Raw genomic sequence first — 23,024 nt, 5'->3', positions numbered from 1 at the left:
ACAGCACGGTTCACGAAGTACGGTGACAATCAGTACAACTTGTAATGGTGAAATAACAGCTTCTGTGTGACAAGAATAATTATCTAAGTGTGAAGTTGCTAGTGCATACAAAATACTAGGATTCGGAGTATGCAAAGTCAGTACAAAAGCACAAAAGTACAGAATGAAGGTGAAAAGAAAGCAAACCCGACAAAAATGAATGCAAAGAAATTGGGTCATTTGCTCCTACTTTGTGTTAACAACTTTCAAAATGCACTGAAAAACAGTACAACCCAGTGGCTTTTGATTTAGATTATTGGAAGTCACAAAGGAAGAAGAAAAGGCAGATTTTCTCCAGACTTGAAATCATATCTGATTCTGATAATAGTGCAATTATCCTTTTGGCTTTTGGCTACACATCGTAAAATAGTTGTCTAATTTACTGTCACTTTAGAAATCCATTTAAATGTACATCATACCACTATACATCAGTTTCAGAAAATAAGGAGGATTACTAAAATATAGATTAGTCAAAGAATCGAAGCTTGTAAAAGTCGTATGCTTCATCCAAAAGAATCGAAGTCCAATGGCAATAGTCGAAGGCTTCACTCAAACAATCAAAGCTTGTTCCTAGTGCAGGGACAATCACATCATCTCCTGGATTTTCCGCAAAACCATGAATTGCCTTCTCCAGTGCACTAGTGCGATTACGACAAGGTGACCTTCCTGGTGCGGCAGCACCGATCCTCACTGTGCACGCAAGACCAGATATGCCATCAGCTACAGATATAAATATATGACAGCAGCAGCAGCCCATTTTTAGTTACGGAGTCACAATCACACAAAACCCGCTTCATGAACTAAGCTTTCAAAAATAAAAATACTGCCGCATTCCAGCTAACATTTTTTCAAGTCTTTTATCAGTGAACATGAACTACATACCTCATTATATTGTATTATATCAGACTAGTAGTTTCAATACAGCACACAACAAAATAGAAATCCCAATTATGGACAGCTTGCCACATTCTCTGTCAAATTTGTACTTCAGCCCACACTAGCTCCACTACTCATATCAGCAACCACTGTCGATATAATTATGGATGTTAATTCATAGACAGCCTTAAGTTGCTAAAGCTTATTAAACTGTGACCATGTATTTAGGATACTGAATATGTAATCCAAATTTTAACCTGTGCGATGTCATATTTTTTAAAGTACAGTGCAAAATTTTGCAACTGCATTATGTATGCCATCCACTGTCTAATGACACTCAACCTGAGTTCACCAAGGTTCATATGTTTGCTACAGTTCATAAATTGTACATATCCACATCTTAATTCTTACGTACATAAGTGCTAAGCTAGTCCCAGGGTAATCAAAATTCCAAGATGTGCAACCACAACTATTCTGCTGGTCCACATGTAATGGCAATTGCATTTCGTGTTTCTTCAGACTGCACAGCTGAATAAATTCATACCTTCGAGTCCATGCTGGGGCTTTTGGGTCGATCTAACAAATCGAGTAATCGACTGCTCGGATGCTTGCAGTAAACCATCGATTTCAGTATCGATCACGCCATCAGCCGCACAGATCTGGCCTTCCGCACTCATTGCCGCCATGGGCGGCAGCGGATCTGCAACGGTTGCGACCACTGGCAGTGTAGTGGCTCCATGAGTACGTTGCCATCGTTAACGTCCTCCAGCACGGTGGTTCTGCTTAGAAAAAAATTTAAAATTGAAGACAGAACTCAGGCAAAAGCTATACCTAATCCGAGGCCAATAGAATACAAGCACCGCAGAATCATACCTTTTAATCGATTGCATCAGAAATTCCATCTTCTGCGCTAGCCTTTGTTTCCTTCGAATAGAAGCTCCGCCGCCCATCTAGCCTCACTCGATAATAGGAAAAACCAGGAGCCGGAGGTAGGAGAGAACTCTGCCCAGCAACCCATCCCTCCATTTACTCAGCTACTGAGGCCCTAAACGAGCCACGGATCAGGACGGGAATGACGGCATGAGCCACGGCCCTGTTTTGAATCGTTAAAGGAGGTGCTCCTTCTGCATTTCCCCCTTTTCCAGTGAACAACAGCCTGACACAGAAAGTAATGCACCGCATCCCAATGCTATGACGAACCGCCCAGATAAAGAGCACATATGTGCTCGAGTTCAGAAACAACGCTTCCATGCTATTATAGCTTTTCTACTGAACATCCCTGCTATCCAAATTTACTGTAAAGATGAGAGATCCCTGCTGTCCAAATTTACTGTAAAGATGAGAGATCCAATCTTGGGCATGGTCTTTGAGTGAATAATTTTGTTAAAGACATGTTATTTCTTGTTTTAAAATCCAGATGCTTTGCGTCTAAAAATCCAGGATGGATGAGGTATGAAACAAACTGGCATATGGTACAATGTAACTTGGGTTGAAAAGTGTAGAATCAGCAGGAACTTGAGTTGAAAGTGTACAATCAGCAGGAATTAATCATCAAATTAGCCGGACTGTTTTGCTAGTTGTCAATCAAATTAAAACTAGGAAATTCCCAGTGAACCAAGCAGATGCAATTGAAGATTCCATGGTCCAGATCCCACTGAAGAAGCACCAACCAGAAGAACATTCACTTTTAAAAAATCAATTCCACAAGAAAGGTAGGCAAACTGTTTGTTCAAGTTCCCAGTTCAGAACCTTCAACTCTGCATTGTTTTAGTCCATAGCAACAATTCCTAACCTCTCTCCGCATATCGAGTCATCAACATTATCCAACTAGAGTCAGGAGGCCAGTACTGTTAAGTGTCAACAGAGAGCCAGCAAATTAGGCGTGATCTTTCTTTATCAACAAATTCCAAAGTTTGCGTATACCAAAAACTAATTTTGGATAATGTTATCTAAAATAGTAATACATCATAAATCACCTATCATATCATTTGTTTTCCACCAAATCTTATTTCCATTGTCTAGCATAACAAATCATCGATCCTCTGATCATGAAACATGCCCAACCAAAATATAAAAAGCAGAAAGGTAATATATTCTGGGTGCATGATGGAAGGGCAACATGAGCTAAATTTTATTGTCTCATTTTAAAGTGTAAAGCATGGATTGCAGAATTGCACATGGAAATTAAGGAGACGTATGTCCAGAGCAGGGTCCGCACGGACCTTCGGATCAGCACCCCCGAGCATCAAATAGAGGCAGAAAGAAATCCATGGTATGTCAAAAAATTCAGTTGCTAGTTTGCTACTACACCATGCTTCATCACACACTTACTACCACACATCAAATGTCTGCGGTACAATTAAGATAGTTAAACTGGCAGATCAGGTGGAAAGCATGGTGCAAATTTGAATTTTTGGAACAATCATTTGGTTGTATAGTTTACTTGTAGTAGTTCATAGATTATAATATGTCGATTTTGAGGTAAGGTGACCACATGGCAAGCAAGATGTCATGGAGCAAATTTCAGTGGACAACCGACGAAGTAGAGTGCTAATTGGGTGTGTACTCAATCGAGCATCCAGAGCTTTGCCTAGTTTCTTTCCCTGTCAGACATCACTTCCCTTCTCCTTGGAGGCTGAAGGGCCCTATTGAAGGAAGTGTCGAATGTTAAGCTTCATGGCATTTTGGCAAGGCCAACAACATTAACTTTTGGTTCATTAGCAGTACCTTAAACTGATCTACAAATGTGGTACATAGAATGAGTAAGGAGTGAGCTCGCCAGGTTATGTGGCATGAGTGTGGTGAGATGAGATGATAATGCTCTCCAGGGAAAAAAGTGATGCCAAAATAATTCAGTTCATTGGAGCTAAATTTGAGAGAAAGATGAAATACTTGAGTAAAAAACTAAGCACAAAATCTTCCCCTCAATCTGCTTGGATTTTGTCAAAGACATAACAGGCATAGATAAAACAAAAATCCACAGAAATAAAGCTGAGAATTTATGGGGATCAAATCAAGAGGAGGGAGGGAGGGAGAGATGTGGGTACCTGCGAGGCTGCAACAGGGCATACGTTCCATGTGAGCAGCTGCAACGGCCGCCTACGCTGCTCGCTGCGCTTACAGAAGTTAAAGTAGCAGCATTTTGTTGCGGCGCAACTTGACATTTGAACTCGAATTACAATAGAACATAGCAGGTCTACGAAAATGAACAAATGTACATGTGGGCAAGAGAAACAGAGCAAGAGACAAGGAGAACATAACACTAACAGAACATATCACAAATGAGCAAATGTACCACTTGGGCTAGAGGATGTGCTTCACAAGGAACTTCACGCGCCGCCATGATGACCTGGCCGCCGCTAATGAGTCCATCACTACTCGTAGCCCCGCCTTGACCACCGCCAAGGCCTTGAGTGCAGCTGCCACCCACGCCGCCGCTAGTCAGAAGGAACTTCGCACGTCGCCATGATGACCTGGCTGCCGCTAACGAGTCCATCACTACTCTTAGCCCCGCCTTGACCACCGCCAAGGCCGTGAGTGCAGCTGCCACCCCCGCCGCTGCTAGTCAGTCCAATCCAGGCCGCCCCCCCCCCTCGACCACCCGAATCGCTGACTCATTCCAGGTTCACCTTTCCCGACAAGGAGCCACCCGCCCTTTCGTCGCTGGAGCCTTCCATGTCGGCTAGGTTCACATACGACCTGGCGAGGGGCAATACCCGCTCACGCAAGACGAGGTGCCTCATCGAGGATATGTTCTTACCTATGGGATTTGGGCTGGTGCTCATGGTGGCGGGTACGAGGTCATCTCTAATCCTGGTAAAAATTGTTGAGGGCATCAGGGACGACTTCCCGGTGCTTTTGAACAAACGGCTTTTAGGTCTCTCATGCAGCTAGGATCTTTCTTCGCCAGCTTCACGCACTGCCGGTGGTTCTACATGGTTCGTGGGGTGGACGCACGCTGCTCCTAGTGTGGCGTTCGAACAAGATAACCTTCGCCACATCAGTTCAATGCTGCTACAACGTTAGGCTGTCCATCCAACGCATCCCTTGCGGGAGTTCTCGCCTCAAACCGCGCAAGAACTGTTGCCCGAATGCCTAATCTACCATATGGCCATCGAATCCCTCGACAAGCTCGACCTCTCATACTTCGTCGTCAGGGCATGGGTGGACGACCCCAACGAGGTGCCAACGAAGATGCTACAGTGCAGCCTTGTGCTTTCTGCCCGACCCGCTCATGCATGTCTCCCTCTTGCCAGGTTTCGGCCTTGACGGTGGCAAGGGGGAGGTGTGCCTCCTATGCTACCCGGTGCTTGTACACGTGGAATCAATCACGTTCTATCCACAGCGGCTGGCTGATGACCCACTGCGGTGTAGGGAGGTGGTGGCGATGATGAGGATGGTGCACCGCCGCTGGAGGAGATGCCACACCATTGGGCCAACTGTGCCAAATGATGTAACAAGTGGAGCAGGACTGGATTCAGCCTCACCCTAGCCGAGCAGTGATGCAGGAGGTCATGGCGGTGATGATCCGGTGTTGTTCATAAACCTTGTACGCAGATGATGTGGTGTTGTTCATAAACCCTTGCGCAAATTGAGGTCATGGCGGTGGTCGGTCCGTTGGCGGCTTTTGGTAATGCCTTTGCTCTTAAGACTATTTTTTAAAGAGCTTGGTTGGTGTTGTTCATAAACCCTTGCGCAAATTGAGGTCATGGTGGTGGTCGGTCCGTTGGCGGCTTTTGGTAATGCCTTTGGTCTTAAGACTATTTTTTAAAGAGCTTGGTCACCCCCGCTAGGTTGTATAATTCCAACTTCTGGAGAATCACCAATAAATTCAAATTAGAGTTAAGGGACTAAAATTGAACAATGCAGAGGAGGAAATTAAATGGAGAGAGTAATGATCTCCCAACATAGATCAGCGAGACGATAAGTACCCCTGTTGAGCCGTATAACCCCTAATTTCTAAAAAACCACCAATAAATGCAAATTAGAATTGTTGGACTAAAGGTGAGCTGTGGAGAGGAAGAAATTAAATAGAGAAAGTAATGATCATCCAAATGCAGGTCGACAAGAAGATAAGTCACCTCGGCCCCTGATCATATAATCCCAATTTTTAGAGAACCAACCAATAATAATAATAATCCAAATCAAAATCTTTGGAGACTAAATTATTGTACTGAGCAAGCGAAGAATCAAAAGGGGTCGAGAATTTGCGATCATCTGATGGATCAAGTTCCAGGTTCATGAGTGACCAAAAAACTTGAGTTCAACACCAGATCATCATCCAATAAGATTTGAGAATATCAAAATAACTAATAAACCTTAATGATTGAAATTAGCAAAACCAAAACCTTCACCCTTGGATTCATCTTTGAATAAGTACTACGCTGCTGCTACTACTGCATCTAAATGAGCACAAACACATAATAAAAGCAAGATCAGTTGCTCCAACAAGGCACACATACCATCAAAATTTCCATTTGTTCAAATTAATCCAAACCATTGTCCCATGATGATCTTGTACTCATACGTTCTTGGGGAGGGCCATCAAAGTCTACCACCTCCAATCCATTTGTATCATCTCCATGCTCATATCCATATGGGGCACATACAAGCTACTAAACTTAGGTCAAGTTATCTCCAACCTAGAATCCAAGTAGTTATATCATCTAATCTTAAAGGAAACATTATTTCTATTACTCCAAGATCTTTGTTTCCTTACTACTTAATCAATTCAAGATGATTTAGCCCATCAATTTCCACAATTATGTTGATCATTACAACCATATAAATTCAATATATCTCCGACTGATCATACTATATCCTAAAGTTCTCTAGTTTCAATCTCCAAATGTGCGAATCTACCACAGATCATAAGCATGATCCAACCAAGCCAAGTACCATGGTATCTAAGTCCAATATAAAGCAAATTTCCATTGGATGACTATAGATCCAAAAATTAGAAGTTTATCCACCAATACTTTTTTTCAAAATCACAAGCACCTAAGTAAATCCAAACTGTTCCAAGGTTAACTAAAGATATATTTATCCACCGATATAATACAACTTCATAAGTACTACGCTTTTGCTAATACTTCATCTAAATAAGAACAAACACATTATAAAAGCGAGATCAACTGCTCCAACAAGGCACATACCACCAGATTGCCATATATTCTAATTAATCTAAACCATCCTCCCATGATGATCTTGTAGTCATAAGTCATAACATTCTTAGGGAGGGCCATCAAAACTATCAAAGTCTGCCAACTCCAATCCATTTGTATCATCTCGATGCTCATAACCATATGGGGCACATACAAGCTACTAAGCTTAGGTAAAACAATCACAAATCCAAGTGCCCAATTTATCTCCAACCTAGAATCCAAGTAGTTATATCATCTAACCAAACACCATTTCTATTACTCCATCCTTACAACTAATTCAATCCAAGATGATCCAATAGTCCACCAATTCCACAATCATCCTAATTGTACTACACCTATATAAATTTAATATATCTCAGGTTGATCATACTACACCCAAAAGTTCTCCAGCTTTAATCTTCAAATGTGGGAATCAAGCACAAATCATGGTTATCCAAGTCCATTTTTATAAAGCAAGCTTCCAGTTGATGACATGACTATAGATACAGAAATTAGAAGAATATCCACAAGATATTTTTTCAATATCACAATCACCTAAGTAAATCTAAATTGTTCCAAGGTTTATTAAAGATCTATTTATCCACCAATATAACATTACTTCATAAGTACTACTCTCCTACTACTATTGCATCTAAACTAGCACAAACACATAATAAAAGCGAGATCAACTGCTCCAAAAAGGCACATACCATTGAAATTGCCATCTATTCTAATTAATCCAAGTCATCCTCCCATGATCTTGTACTCGTAACATTCTTGGGGTGGTGGTGGTGGTGGGGGGGGGGGGTGTTAGCAAAATCATCAAAGTCTACCAAGTCCGATCCATCTGTATCATCTCCATGCTCATAAGCATATGGGGCACATACAAGCTACTAAGCTTAGGTCAAAATATCACATCTCCACGACAACTTTTTTTTCAAGATCACAATGACCTAAGTAAAATCCAAATTGTTCCAAGGTTTATTAAAGATCTATTCATCCACGAATATAATATCACTTCATAAGTCATACTCTCCTACTACTATTGCATCCAACACATAATAAAAGCAAGATCAGTTGTCCCATAAAGGCACATACCATTAAAATTGCCATCTATTCTAATTAATCCAAATCATCCTCCCATGATGATCTTGTAGTCATAACATTCTTGGGGAGGGTTAGCAAAATCATCAAAGTCTACCAACTCCGATCCATTTGTATCATCTCCATGCCCATATGGAGCATATACAAGCTACTAAGCTTAGGTCAAAATATCACAAATCCAAATGCCCAAGTTATCTCCAACCTAGAATTCACGTAGTAATATCCAAGATGATCCAATAGTCCATCAATACCGCACCCATGCCAATCATACTATACATATATAAATCTAATATATCTCAGGTTGATCATACCACACCCTAATGTTCTCCAGTTTAAATCTTCAAAGGAATCTAGCACAAAACCATAACTGTGATCCAACCAAGCCTAGTATCATAGTTATCTAAGTCCAATACACATGACGAGGGCTAGCAAGATCATCAAAGTCTACCAACTCCGATCCATTTGTATCATCTACGTGCTCATATCCATATATGGGGCACAAACAAGCTACTAAGCTTAGGCCAAAATATCACAAATCCAAGTGCCCGAGTTACCTCTAACCTAGAATCCAAGTAGTAATATCCAAGATGATCCAATGGGGCACATACAAGCTACTAAGCTTAGGTCAAAATATCACAAATCCAAGTGCCCAAGTTACCTCCAACCTAGAATCCAAGTAGTAATGTCCAAGATGATCTAATAGTCCACCAATACCACACTCATGCCAATCATACTATACCTATATAAATCCGATATGTCTTAGGTTGATCATACTACACCCGAATGTTCTCCAACTTCAATCTTCAAAGGAAGGAATCTTCCCCGCTTCCCCTATCGTCATACCCTCGCCACTCCGCTCTGGATCTAAAGGCTAAGTAACGACATCAACAATACGCTCCCGGCAACGTTTTCACCTCTACCCACACCTGTTGTGTACTCTCCACTGCCTGCATGTTCGGCCAGGTATCATTTCCCTGGCTGCGAGTTACTCGTGTGCTGCCTTGTTCCTACATCATCTGCTCCCATGCAAGTTGTCGCCATAGTTGCAAGCTTGGGCACCGCCCCCGAACTTACCCAAGGACGCCAAGCGCCCAAGTGCACGTCGCTACCTGTCGCCAAGGCTAGGGACTCCTAGCAAGAGAACATGGGATGCGGAACCAAGTCCGTGACACATAACCCTCAAACAAGGTAAGGACGCCAAGTCGAATCAGCGGGAAACGGAGAGTGCACGAGAGGTATGAAGAAGCCATGCAAACGCTATCAAGAGCGGCACGCCCTGCCATCCTCTGCCTTTTCACTTGAACTTGCAAAGAGGAACCCTGAGCTGAGTCACTTGTTCCAATTTTGCCCTCACAGTCTTAAGAACCTTGTCACTTCATTTCCCCGGCGCCAAGGAAGGGTCCTTCACCAACGCAGGGTTGCCTGCACTCAATAACCTCTTGCAAGGTGGCTTCGTACCAGAATGCCCTAAACTAACATTTTTTTCCGTTGGCACTGCATGTACATGTCATATTTCTTATACATTGGGTTGAGTCATGCCTAGTTTTCCCTCCACGACCATGATGATCTTGTACATAACATTTTTGGGACGGTTAGCAAAATCATCGAAGTCTACCAATTCCAATCCATTTGTATCATATCCATGGCTCATATTCATATGGGGCACATACAAGCTACTAAGCTTAGGTCAAAATATCACAAATCCAAGTGCCAAAGTTATCTTAAACCTAGAATCCAAGTAGCAATATCCAAGATGATCCAAGATTCCACCAATACCACACTCATTTCAATCATACTATACCTATATAAATCTGATATATCTCATGTTGATAACTCTACACCCTAAAGTTCTCCAACTTCAATCTTCAAATGAAGGAATCCATCACAAATCATAACTATGATCCAACCAAGCCTAGTATCATAGTTATCTAAGTCCAATACATATGAGGAGGGCTAACAAAATCATCAAAGTCTACCAACTCCGATCCATTTATCATCTATATGTCCATATCCATATGGTGCACATACAAGCTACTAAGCATAGGTCAAAATATCACAAATCCAAGTGCCCAAGTTACCTCCAACCTAGAATCCAAGTAATATCCAAGATGATCCAATGGGGTACATACAAGCTACTAAGCTTAGGTCAAAATATCACAAATCCAAGTGCCCAAGTTATCTCCAACCTAGAATCCAAGTAGCAATATCCAAGATGATCCCAATAGTCCACCAATACCGTAGTCATCCTAATCCTACTATACCTATATAAATCCGATATATCTTAGGTTGATCATACTACACCCTAAAGTTCTCCAACTTCAATCTTGAAAGGAAGGAATCTAGCACAAATCATAAATACGATCCAACCAAGCCTAGTATCGTAGTTATGAGCACGGAGATGATACAAAATCATCAAAGTCTACCATCTTCGATCCATTTGTATCATCTCCATGCTCATATCCATATGGGGCACATGCAAGCTATCACACTTGCTGATCAGTTCTCTTATCCTCGTGCTCAGGCTCAGAATGGTGTCGCTCTGAGCGCAAGCATCAGCACCTTCATGAGGCGGATAGTGCGTTGATGATCGTAGCCACCTATCTCATAACCATTCATACTTCCTCTGCTCTACACGGTGATATTCCTCTCGAGCGTCTTTGTGGGCATTCTCCTAACTACCAAACTCTTCGTTTGTTTGGTTGCTTCTGCTACGTTCTTCACGCACCAAACTGTCTGATCAATATGTTGAGTGTGTCTTTCTAGGTTACAGTGATGAGCACAAGGGTTGTCGGTGTTCGGATCTGGTGAGTCGTCAGATGCGCATTTCTCAAGATCAGCTGCTCCAACAAGGAACATACCAACAAAATTGCCATCTATTGTAATTAATCCAAACCATCCTTCCATGATGATCTCATAACATTCTTACGAAGGGCCATAAAAGTCAGCCAATTCCAATCCCTTTGTATCATCTCAATGCTCATATCCACATGATGATCAAGGTAAAAAAATCACAAACCCAAGTGACCCAACCAAGCCCAGTATCACGGTTTCGAAGTCCAATATAAAGCAAGCTTGCACTGATGACTATAGATACATAAATTAGAAGTTATCATCCACGAGATTTTTTTTAAGATCACAATCACCTAAGTAAAATCCAAATAGTTCCAAGGTTTATCAAAGATCTATTTATCCACGAATATAATATCACTTCATAAGTCATACTCTCCTACTACTATTGCATCAAACACATAATAAAAGCAAGATCAGTTGCCCCATAAAGGCACATACCATTGAAATTGCCATCTATTCTAATTAATCCAAATCATCATCCCATGATGATCTTGTACTCATAACATTCTTGGGGAGGGTTAGCAAAATCATCGAAGTCTACCAACTCTGATCCATTTGTATCATCTCCATGCCCATATGGAGCATATACAAGCTATTAAGCTTAGGCCAAAATATCACAAATCCAAGTGCCCAAGTTATCTCCAACCTAGAAATCAAGTAGTAATATCCAAGATGATCCAATAGTCCACCAATACCGCACCCATGCCAATCATACTATACATATATAAATCGGATATATCTCGGGTTGATCATACTACACCCTAAAGTTCTCCAGCTTAAATCTTCAAAGGAATCTAGCACAAAATCATAACTATGATCCACCCAAGCCTAGTATCATAGTTATCCAAGTCCAATACACATGAGGAGAGCTAGCAAAATCATCAAAGTCTACCAACTCCGATCCATTTGTATCATCTCCATGCTCATATGGAGCATATACAAGCTACTAAGCTTAGGTCAAAATATCACAAATCCAAGTGCCCAAGTTATCTCCAACCTAGAATTCAAGTAGTAATATCCAAGATGATCCAATAATCCACCAATACCGCACCCATGCCAATCATACTATACATATATAAATCTGATATATCTCGGGTTGACCATACTACACCCTAAAGTTCTCCAGCTTAAATCTTCAAAGGAATCTAGCACAAAATCATAACCATGATCCACCCAAGCCTAGTATCATAGTTATCCAAGTCCAATACACATGACGAGGGCTAGCAAAATCATCAAAGTCTACCAACTCCGATCCATTTTTATCATCTCCATGCTCATATCCATATATGGGGCACACACAAGCTACTAAGCTTACGCCAAAATATGACAAATCCAAGTGCCCAAGTTACCTCCAACCTAGATTCCAAGTAGTAATATCCAAGATGATCCAATAGGGCACATACAAGCTACTAAGCTTAGGTCAAAATATCACAAATCCAAGTGCCCAAGTTACCTCCAACCTAGAATCCAAGTAGTAATGTCCAAGATGATCTAATAGTCCACCAATACCGCACTCATGCCAATCATACTATACCTATATATATCTGATATATCTTAGATTGATCATACTACACCCGAAAGTTCTCCAGCTTCAATCTTCAAAGGAAGGAATCTTCCCCGCTTTCCCTATCGTCATACCCTCGCCACTCCGTTCTAGATCTAAAGGCTAACTAACGGCAGCAGAAGTACGCTCCCGGCAGCGTTTTCACCTCTACCCACACCTCCCGTGTACTCTCCACTGCCTGCATGTTCGGCTAGGTATCATTTCCCTGGCTGCGAGTTACTCGTGTGCTGCCTTGTTCCTACATCATCTGCTCCCATGCAAGTTGTCGCCATAGTTGCAAGCTTGGGCACCGCCCCCGAACTTACCCAAGAACGCCAAGCGCCCAAGTGCACGTCGCTACCTGTCGCCAAGGCTAGGGACTCCTGGCAAGGGAACGTGGGATGCGGAACCAAGTCCATGACACATAACCCTCAAACAAGGTAAGGACGCCAAGTCGAATCGGCGGGAAACGAAGAGTGCACGAGAGGTATGAAGAAGTGATGCAAACGCTATCAGGAGCCGCACGCCCTGCCATCCTCTGCCTTTTCACTTTAACTTGCAAAGAGGAACCCTGAGCCGAGTCACTCGTCCCAATTTTACCCTCACAGTCTTAAGAACCTTGTCACTTCATTTCCACCGGCGCCAAGGAAGGGTCCTTCACCAATGCAGGTTGCCTGCACTCAATAACCTCTTGCAAGGTGGCTTCGTACCAGAATCCCCTAAATTAACATTTTTTCCGTTGGCACTGGATGTACATGTCATATTTCTTATGCATTGGGGTGAGTCATGCCTAGTTTTCCCTCCACGACCATGATGATCTTGTACATAACATTTTTGGGGACGGTTAGCAAAATCATCGGAGTCTACCAACTCCGATCCATTTGTATCATCTCCATGGCTCATATTCATATGGGGCACATACAAGCTACATTAGGTCAAAATATCACAAATCCAAGTGCCAAAGTTATCTTAAACCTAGAATCCAAGTAGCAATATCCAAGACGATCCAATAGTCCACCAATACCACACTCATTTCAATCATACTATACCTATATAAATCCGATATATCTCATGTTGATAACTCTACACCCTAAAGTTCTCTAGCTTCAATCTTCAAATGAAGGAATCCGGCACAAATCATAAATATGATCCAACCAAGCCTAGTATCATAGTTATCTAAGTCCAATACATATGACGGAGGCTAGCAAAATCATCAAAGTCTACCAGCTCCGATCCATTTATCATCTACATGCCCATATCCATATGGTGCACATACAAGCTACTAAGCTTAGGTCAAAATATCACAAATCCAGTGCCCAAGTTAATTCAACCTAGAATCCAAGATGATCCAATGGGGCACATACAAGCTACTAAGCTTAGGTCAAAATATCACAAATCCAAGTGCCCAAGTTATCTCCAACCTAGAATCCAAGTAGCAATATCCAAGATGATCCCAATAGTTCACCAATACCGTAGTCATGCTAATTGTATACTACACCTATATAAATTCAATATATCTCAGGTTGATCATACTACACCCAAAAGTTCTCCGGGTTCAATCTTCAAAGATGGGAATCTAGACCAAATCATAATCATGACCCGACCAAGCCCAGTATCACGGTTTCGAAGTCCAATATAAAGCAAGCTTGCACTTGATGACTATAGATACAAAAATTAGAAGTTATCATCCACAAGATTTTTCTTTCAAGATCACAATCACCTAAGTAAAATCCAAATTGTTCCAGGATCTATTCATCCACGAATATAATATCACTTCATAAGTCATACTCTCCTACTACTATTGCATCCAACACATAATAAAAGCAAGATCAGTTGTCCCATAAAGGCACATACCATTAAAATTGCCATCTATTCTAATTAATCCAAATCATCCTCCCATGATGATCTTGTAGTCATAACATTCTTGGGGAGGGTTAGCAAAATCATCAAAGTCTACCAACTCTGATCCATTTGTATCATCTCCATGCCCATATGGAGCATATACAAGCTACTAAGCTTAGGTCAAAATATCACAAATCCAAATGCCCAAGTTATCTCCAACCTAGAATTCACGTAGTAATATCCAAGATGATCCAATAGTCCATCAATACCGCACCCATGCCAATCATACTATACATATATAAATCTAATATATCTCAGGTTGATCATACCACACCCTAATGTTCTCCAGTTTAAATCTTCAAAGGAATCTAGCACAAAACCATAACTGTGATCCAACCAAGCCTAGTATCATAGTTATCTAAGTCCAATACACATGACGAGGGCTAGCAAGATCATCAAAGTCTACCAACTCCGATCCATTTGTATCATCTACGTGCTCATATCCATATATGGGGCACAAGCAAGCTACTAAGCTTAGGCCAAAATATCACAAATCCAAGTGCCCGAGTTACCTCTAACCTAGAATCCAAGTAGTAATATCCAAGATGATCCAATGGGGCACATACAAGCTACTAAGCTTAGGTCAAAATATCACAAATCCAAGTGCCCAAGTTACCTCCAACCTAGAATCCAAGTAGTAATGTCCAAGATGATCTAATAGTCCACCAATACCACACTCATGCCAATCATACTATACCTATATAAATCCGATATGTCTTAGGTTGATCATACTACACCCGAATGTTCTCCAACTTCAATCTTCAAAGGAAGGAATCTTCCCCGCTTCCCCTATCGTCATACCCTCGCCACTCCGCTCTGGATCTAAAGGCTAAGTAACGGCAGCAACAGTACACTCCCGGCAACGTTTTCACCTCTACCCACACCTCCCGTGTACTCTCCACTGCCTGCATGTTCGGCTAGGTGTCATTTCCCTGGCTGCGAGTTACTCGTGTGCTGCCTTGTTCCTACATCATCTGCTCCCATGCAAGTTGTCGCCATAGTTGCAAGCTTGGGCACCGCCCCCGAACTTACCCAAGAACGCCAAGCGCCCAAGTGCACGTCGCTACCTGTCGCCAAGGCTAGGGACTCCTAGCAAGGGAACATGGGATGCGGAACCAAGTCCGTGACACATAACCCTCAAACAAGGTAAGGACGCCAAGTCGAATCGACGGGAAACGAAGAGTGCACGAGAGGTATGAAGAAGCAATGCAAATGCTATCAAGAGCGGCACGCCCTGCCATCCTCTGCCTTTTCACTTTAACTTGCAAAGAGGAACCCTGAGCTGAGTCACTCGTCCCAATTTTGCCCTCACAGTCTTAAGAACCTTGCCACTTCATTTCCCCCGGCGCCAAGGAAGGGTCCTTCACCAACGCAGGGTTGCCTACACTCAATAACCTCTTGCAAGGTGGCTTCGTACCAGAATCCCCTAAATTAACATTTTTTTCGTTAGCACTGCATGCACATGTATTTCCATTCGCATGGTCAAAATCATATTTCGTCTTATACATTGGGGTGAGTCATGCCTAGTTTTCCCTCCACGACCATGATGATCTTGTACATAACATTTTTGGGGATCATCGAAGTCTACCAATTTCGATCCATTTGTATCATATCCATGGCTCATATTCATATGGGGCACATACAAGCTACTAAGCTTAGGTCAAAATATCACAAATCCAAGTGCCAAAGTTATCTTAAACCTAGAATCCAAGTAGCAATATCCAAGATGATCCAATAGTCCACCAATACCACACTCATTTCAATCATACTATACCTATATAAATCCGATATATCTCATGTTGATAACTCTACACCCTAAAGTTCTCCAACTTCAATCTTCAAATGAAGGAATCCAGCACAAATCATAACTATGATCCAACCAAGCCTAGTATCATAGTTATCTAAGTCCAATATATATGAGGAGTGCTAGCAAAATCATCAATGTCTACCAACTCCGATCCATTTATCATCTACATGCCTATATCCATATGGTGCACATACAAGCTACTAAGCTTAGGTCAAAATATCACAAATCCAAGTGCCCAAGTTACCTCCAACCTAGAATCCAAGTAGTAATATCCAAGATGATCCAATAGTCCACCAATACCACACTCATGCCAATCATACTATACCTATATAAATCCGGTATATCTCATACTACACCCTAAAGGTCTCCAGCGTCAATCTTCAAAGGAAGGAATCTAGCACAAATCATAACTATGATCCAACCAAGCCTAGTAACAAACCCACATGCAGATACCAGATCTGCCCACAACCGTCCACTGTCATGACTGACGCTCATACGTATGTACTGTGGCAAATGATGCCTTTCTCCTCCAAGTGTCATCTTCTCGCCTTCCCCAATCGCCATTCCCTCGATGCTTGCCTCAAAGTACAACAAACGACGGCAACGACACTCCGCTCCCAACAATGTTTTCATACCTTCCGCTACACCTCACGTGTACTCTCTGCTTCCTACCAGTTGCGCACCCTTCGCCTAACTTTGGGCTGCTATGTGTGAAGCCTCAATCCCACATCTCGTGTTACCTGTTGCGCGCCACCATAGTCGCACAGGTAGTCGACAACGCAATGGCCCTCTAAATTCTCATGTACATGTTCTTACTGCTAATGATACTTAACATGTAGCTCATTTCAAGAGGTTAGTTTTTTAATTTGGTTGTAGGGTCATTCTCGACTTCAGACTCTTGTTCCGATTTAGGATCGGCACACGGGTTCTCTACTTGGTGTTGGCCCTCAGCGCTATGAGTCACACGCCCTCTGGAGTGTGCCAGGCTTCACCTTCCCTCCGCTACCACCGCCGCCAGTCTCTTCGACTAACTTACCTCGTCTATCCACTCGTTCTAGCATGATTGTCGCAGTCGCATGTGTGGTTCTTGACTCTCATCCTTAGTTCGACATGGTCTCCTTGGATCTGTCTCTGGTAATGTGTCTTTAGACAGTCAAGATTGTTAGTTGGGTAAACACGTTCAATTACCTTATCCTTAGAGCTGTCTCGGCGTCCTTTCAATCTTGTTCACTCTGATGTTTGGGATCCGACTGCCTTTGCCTTGAAAGGAGGCCATCGCCACTATTATCTTTATAATGATTTCTCTCGACACAAGTAGATATATTTTATGCCTTCTTGTAGTGAGGTCTATCTGTAAGAAGTTTTCCGCCTTGGTTCATACTCAGTTTTCCACTCATATCCATGTCTTTGGTGTAGATTTTGCTTGTGTGTATATCCCTCATTTGCTGCACGAATTCCTTGTTGAGAAAAGCACACTTGCTCAGTTCTCGTCTTGTGCTCATGGTCAGAATGGTGTTGCTAACCGCAAGCATAGCCACCTTCATGAGGCGGCTAGTGCGTTGATGATCGTAGCCACCTATCTCGTCAATAATCATCCCTACTTTGCTCTACATGGTGACATTCCGAGCGTCTTTGTGGGCATTCCCCTGACAACTCCCTTCGTCCGGAATTGCTTGTCGCACAAATGGATAAAAATGGATGTATCTAGAACTGAAATATGTCTACATACATCCATTTCTCCGGCAAGTATTTTCGGACGAATGGATTACTAAACACTTTGTTTGGTTGCGTTTGCTACGTTCTTCACGCACCAAACTGTCCGATCAATCTGTTGAATGCCTTCTTAGGTTACAGTGATGAGCACAAGGGCTATCGGTGTTGGGATCTTGTCAGTCGTCGGATGCGCATTTCTCGAGATGTGACTTCTCACTGAATCTCGTCCTTTTTATGCACGTCCATCCTCTGCTTCGCCCCCCCCCCAATGGATAAAAATGGATGTATCTAGAACTAAAATATGTCTAGATGCATCCATTTCTCTGACAAGTATTTTCGGACGGATGGAGTACTAAACACTTTGCTTGGTTGTGTTTGCTACGTTCTTCACGCACCAAACTGTCTAATCAATCTGTTGAATATCTTCTTAGGTTACAGTGATGAGCACAACGACTATCGGTGTTGGGATCTTGTCAGTCATCGGATGCGCATTTCTCGAGATGTGACTTCTCATTGAGTCTCATCCTTTTTATGCACGTCCATCCTCTGCTTCGCCCCCCCCCCCAATTGAGGATACTTCCCTCAATTTTCCCGATACACTTATCACTCATTTATTGCCCTCGCCCACCTATCCCAGCGTGTCCTCCCGTACTACTATTATAGACCCCACACGTCGTCACATGCGGCTTCCCCACCTCGTTCATTACTTGAGGCTACCTCACCTGGCTCGTCCATGAGGCTTCCCTGATGATTCCCCTTCATCATCTTCTTCACTACACTTGTGGTCCGCGTGTTATGGATCCTTCTGACAAGCCATCTCCCTCTACTACAATGTCCTCTCCTGTTGGCAATGCATCACCTCCAGCTCAGCCTACTTATGGCTTTCGAACTCTCGCTTCCGCCTATTGACCACTATGGTTATTCTGGGCCCGCTTTTCTCGAGACGACTTCTTATCATGACGCATTTGTTCATCCCGAATGGCGGCATGCGATTGTAGAGGAGATTGTTGCTCTTGTGCGCATCGGCACGTGGGATGTTATTTCTCTTCCTCCCCATGCTCGTCCCATCGCTTGTAAGTGTGTCTATAATGTTAATACACTGATGGTTCTCTTGAGTGTTACAAAGCTCATCTAGTGGCGCAAGGCTTTCCTCGGGAACATGGCCAAGACTACAATGAGCATTTTCTCCCATGGCCTTCGCGCACTTCTCATTGTGGCCTATGTTCGCCACTGGTCTGTCTCTCAGCTTGATGTTAGGAATGCCTTCCCTCTCTCATATCATGAAGTGTTTGGGAGTGAGACTAAGAGAAATACAAGAAAGGAGACAATTACTAGCGTATTAGGGGATTGAGGCCCAAATAGAACTGTTGAGATGCCCATTACCAAAATGGTTGGTGCATTCTTATCCAACGCTTTTGATGCAAACAAGACCGTGTGGGATATCATCGATCCATGCAATTATTTTCATGACGGTTATCATCTCTGGATACTCAATACAACAATAGTTGCCCGATTTTGCCATCAAGCATGCTCGCCGAAGATGTGTCTGATGTACGGGGACTAACATATTAACTGTTTTAGCAAGCATGTGGTGGCAGTAATGTGGATGCTCCACATAGTTGCAGCTTGTCGGGTTTGACCACACGCCAAAGATGCGGCTAGCCTTCACCCTACATCGGTTTACAATGGTACGCCCCCTCTTACTACATCATATGGAAAATTGTAGTATTGAGTTGATTTCTCTTGCCCAAGCAATTGCAGTTTGTATTGAAATTACGCTTCTCTAGCCCGACAAAAATAGTTCAGTTTCAGTGTTAATGTGCAAAAGATATAATCACCATAAATATTGAAAAGAATCTGAATATTCTAAAATATTGCTATCATGGCAACTTTAGTTTAATTCAAAATAAAGATATATCTACTAGTGGTCGTTACGTTTCTTCTTCGCAGTTTACCCTTCTATTGTTTATCCAAAAGATATAACCACAAATAGAAAAATCTGAATATTCTTCTTTTTCCTCACAACGTTGAGCAATAATAACCACCATAAGAGTATGCTAATAAGGCATATTCCCTTACTGATAATCCAAGAGTTAATGTTTCTTTTCTTAACTGACAAGAACAGAAAACCAAATTTAGGATGTCTCTGATTTTGTCGGCTTCTATAAAGACAGTATAATGCAACACGATTACACGTCTTCTACTATGCAGTCACCTATACTTATGGTTCTCTTTCCCTCGAAGTTTATTTCTACTGTTATGAGACCATAGTGCATCTGAAACTATTTATCAAGCTTCAGTCAACCCATAGGCTTTGAGGTAAGTTTATAACGTTATTTGTTTGTTCTCAGGTATATAATCCTAGTTTTTGGAGAAACACGCACAATCCAAATCAGAGCCGTCATATGCTAGATTGTGTCGTGCAAATAAAGGGAGCTATATCGAGGGGGGTTATCTCGATGGGATTACAGTTCACTAAGAAATCCGAGAGTATTTGCCTCTAGAAATGAACATTGGGCCCAGAACATCAGAACTGTGCGTGTCTTTCAACAAAGTTAGAACTCAATTTTTTTTTCTAATATTATATAAAAGAATGGTGGAGCTTCTTAAGCCGGGAGCTAAGCAATCAAGGAGTAGTATATCTGGTAGGTAGGAACATAAGTTGTTGCTTTGGTAGTGGAAAAAATAACTAACAGAAACCATGACTATGTTAATCAGGCAACCATGTTAAGTAAACAAAACCCCTCTTTTATCTAGTAGGCAGGAAGATAGGTTGTTGAATAGTACTGCAAGAGAACTGGGAAATAATGCAAAAAACAAACTGATAATATTGTACTAAGTGATTTACAAAAACGGTCAAGCATTTCCATACCTGATGATTTCATGAACCTTTTATATCATATTGTATTCAGGAGCGTAGCTTTCAGACCAAACACCTTATAAGCGCAGTTCCAGATGACAAAAATTGTGTCGTATTTCAGGTGCACTGATTTTTAATATTGGAGCTGAGACCTGTCACGAGCAGAGTTAAGGCATAATCTATTCCACTAAAAAAACAACATATTTCCTGTTTTGCTCAGTACAATTTCATTATCACAGTTGAGACCTATCTTGAACAGAGTTAAGGCATAATCTATTCCATTAATCAAATGTTTTCCTGTTCTGCTTAGTACAATTTCATTATCACAGCTGAGACCTGTATTGAGCAGAGTCAAGGCATAATCTATTCCATTAATCAAATGACCTTTTTCCTATTCTGCTCAATACAATTTCATGATCCATATACTAGCAATTTTTATCAACACAAAATTTCTGGAGATTAGAGCAATTATGCAAGAAGGAAAGCAATGGAAATATTAATGATTTGAAAAATAAACAAAGCAGGGTCAAAAGAGACGTCACACTTACATAGTGATTGCTTCTGCAGCTAACATCTTCTATCACAATCATCATAGCACCAGAATGCACTTGATCATAGTGCGGTCCATGTCAACTTGAGATCCTCGATAGTTGATATACAAATGCTCAAAGATTGCCCCTTTAAACCCAAACCGAGGTACATATCCCCAATCCATGTGGCTGCACATAACAAGTGGAATTTAGAAGGATATCGCTGGAACACATAGCCATAGGCAGGCAGGGAATGGCTGACTGAACATGTGACTTGTCCGGTCATCCCAGCGCATTGCATGCTACTGAGCTGTGCAGTTTACCCAGTAAATTAACCAACCCCACACAATCGAGCAACAGATCGGTAGAAGAACAGCTGCTGCATAAACCGTGAACCACACAACTACTGCATTGCCATTTAGTTACCAAATGGCGGTGCAGAGTAGATCTATAGCAGCAACAGTCTGGATTCTGAAATTCTATAGCCACTTCACTGCATCCAAGGCCGCTAATCTTATTAATCGTTACTACCATATGGATTCGCTTGTCCTAACAACGCAATGTAATGTATTGTTCATGGCAGCATGTATGGTTGTTTTGATTCTTGAAGGGGGGATGTGTGGTTGGTTCAGTACCTTTCTTGGACGCAGTAGTTGTGGTCGGGGGAGCAGGCGTTGTCGAGGTCGTCGCAGGGCTCCTCCCCACCGCTGCCACCATCCATGGATTTGGATACTCAGATCAGAAACAAATGACAATACAATCGATGGATACCAGACAGGAGTTGAAGGGCACGCACAGTCGTCGTTGAGGGTCGCGCACGCGGAGGCAGCAGCGGAGACGTGGCCGCGGAAGCGCCGGCAAGGAGGAGGATCTACGACCTCGGGGCACTCCGCCTGAGCGCCGTACGGGAGGGGGCTCGCTGTCGTTCCGCGCCCAGCCGTCCACGGCGCCGTCGTCCTGCCTGGTGCGAAGGGACGGGCGGCGCCGTCCTGCTCCATCCCCGCGAGCTGAGGCGAGCAAGAACTGGGCGAGGCGGCGGAGATGGACCATCTCCGTGGCGTCTAGGGTTTCGCGTGGTCAATATGGACTCTCCCCTCGGTGGACTGGCCGGCGGCCGGTTTGGATGGAAGCCGAACCTGACCCCCTACTCCGCTGTGAATCGTACACGAACCACGGAACCAGGCGAGCGAGGAAGATAGGTGTACGCGTGCCTGAGTGCGGGGAGGGACGGCGGACGAAGAATTCGGGACGGCCGACGGCGGAAGCGACGGGATGTGAGAGACGGGGATGAGGGGAGACGGCGGCGGCGGATTGTGTTGGAGACGGAGGAGACGGACGAGTGCTTGGTGTGGGAGACGGACGATTGCGTGGGCTACTGGGCTGGGTTTTCCTTTCCTGTGTTGAAGAACAACTTTGGTAAGTGGAGGCCACGCACCAACGGTCAGAAAAAATAAATACTGCAGCGCCTTACTGTAGCTTCTGCCTTCTCAAAAAAATACGGTAGCTTGTGATTCCAAAATTTGTGAACGAAATTTTAAAAAAGAGCGAACCTTATTATTTGAAACTTTTGAACCATTTTTTGAATTTCAAACATTTTTTAGAAAACGTGAACAAAAAACAAACATTTTTTGAATTTCAAACATTTATTAAAAAGTGT

At 42.7% G+C, this 23,024-nt stretch overlaps 1 long non-coding RNA gene across 6 annotated transcripts; it reads right to left on the bottom strand.

Annotated features, from left to right (window-relative positions):
• Positions 1 to 253: 253 nt before the first annotated feature.
• On the bottom strand, positions 254 to 22,750 carry LOC123149426 (uncharacterized). 6 transcript variants are annotated; one of them, XR_006474633.1, is made up of 7 exons: positions 22,164 to 22,750; positions 22,003 to 22,074; positions 21,386 to 21,556; positions 3,643 to 20,989; positions 1,789 to 3,560; positions 1,460 to 1,694; positions 254 to 729 (listed from the first exon to the last, which is right to left on the bottom strand). It is a non-coding gene; the product is annotated as an uncharacterized lncRNA (long non-coding RNA). The 6 variants fall into 6 exon arrangements; XR_006474636.1 differs by having other exon boundaries at positions 3,963 to 20,989; XR_006474634.1 differs by having other exon boundaries at positions 1,789 to 4,111; positions 4,211 to 20,989.
• Positions 22,751 to 23,024: the final 274 nt, after the last annotated feature.

Source organism: Triticum aestivum, chromosome 7A (genome assembly GCF_018294505.1).
Source record: "Triticum aestivum cultivar Chinese Spring chromosome 7A, IWGSC CS RefSeq v2.1, whole genome shotgun sequence".
Taxonomy (NCBI): Eukaryota; Viridiplantae; Streptophyta; class Magnoliopsida; order Poales; family Poaceae; genus Triticum; species Triticum aestivum.
Note: the sequence above shows the minus strand (reverse complement) of the source record. Positions and strands in the feature narration are given on the sequence as shown.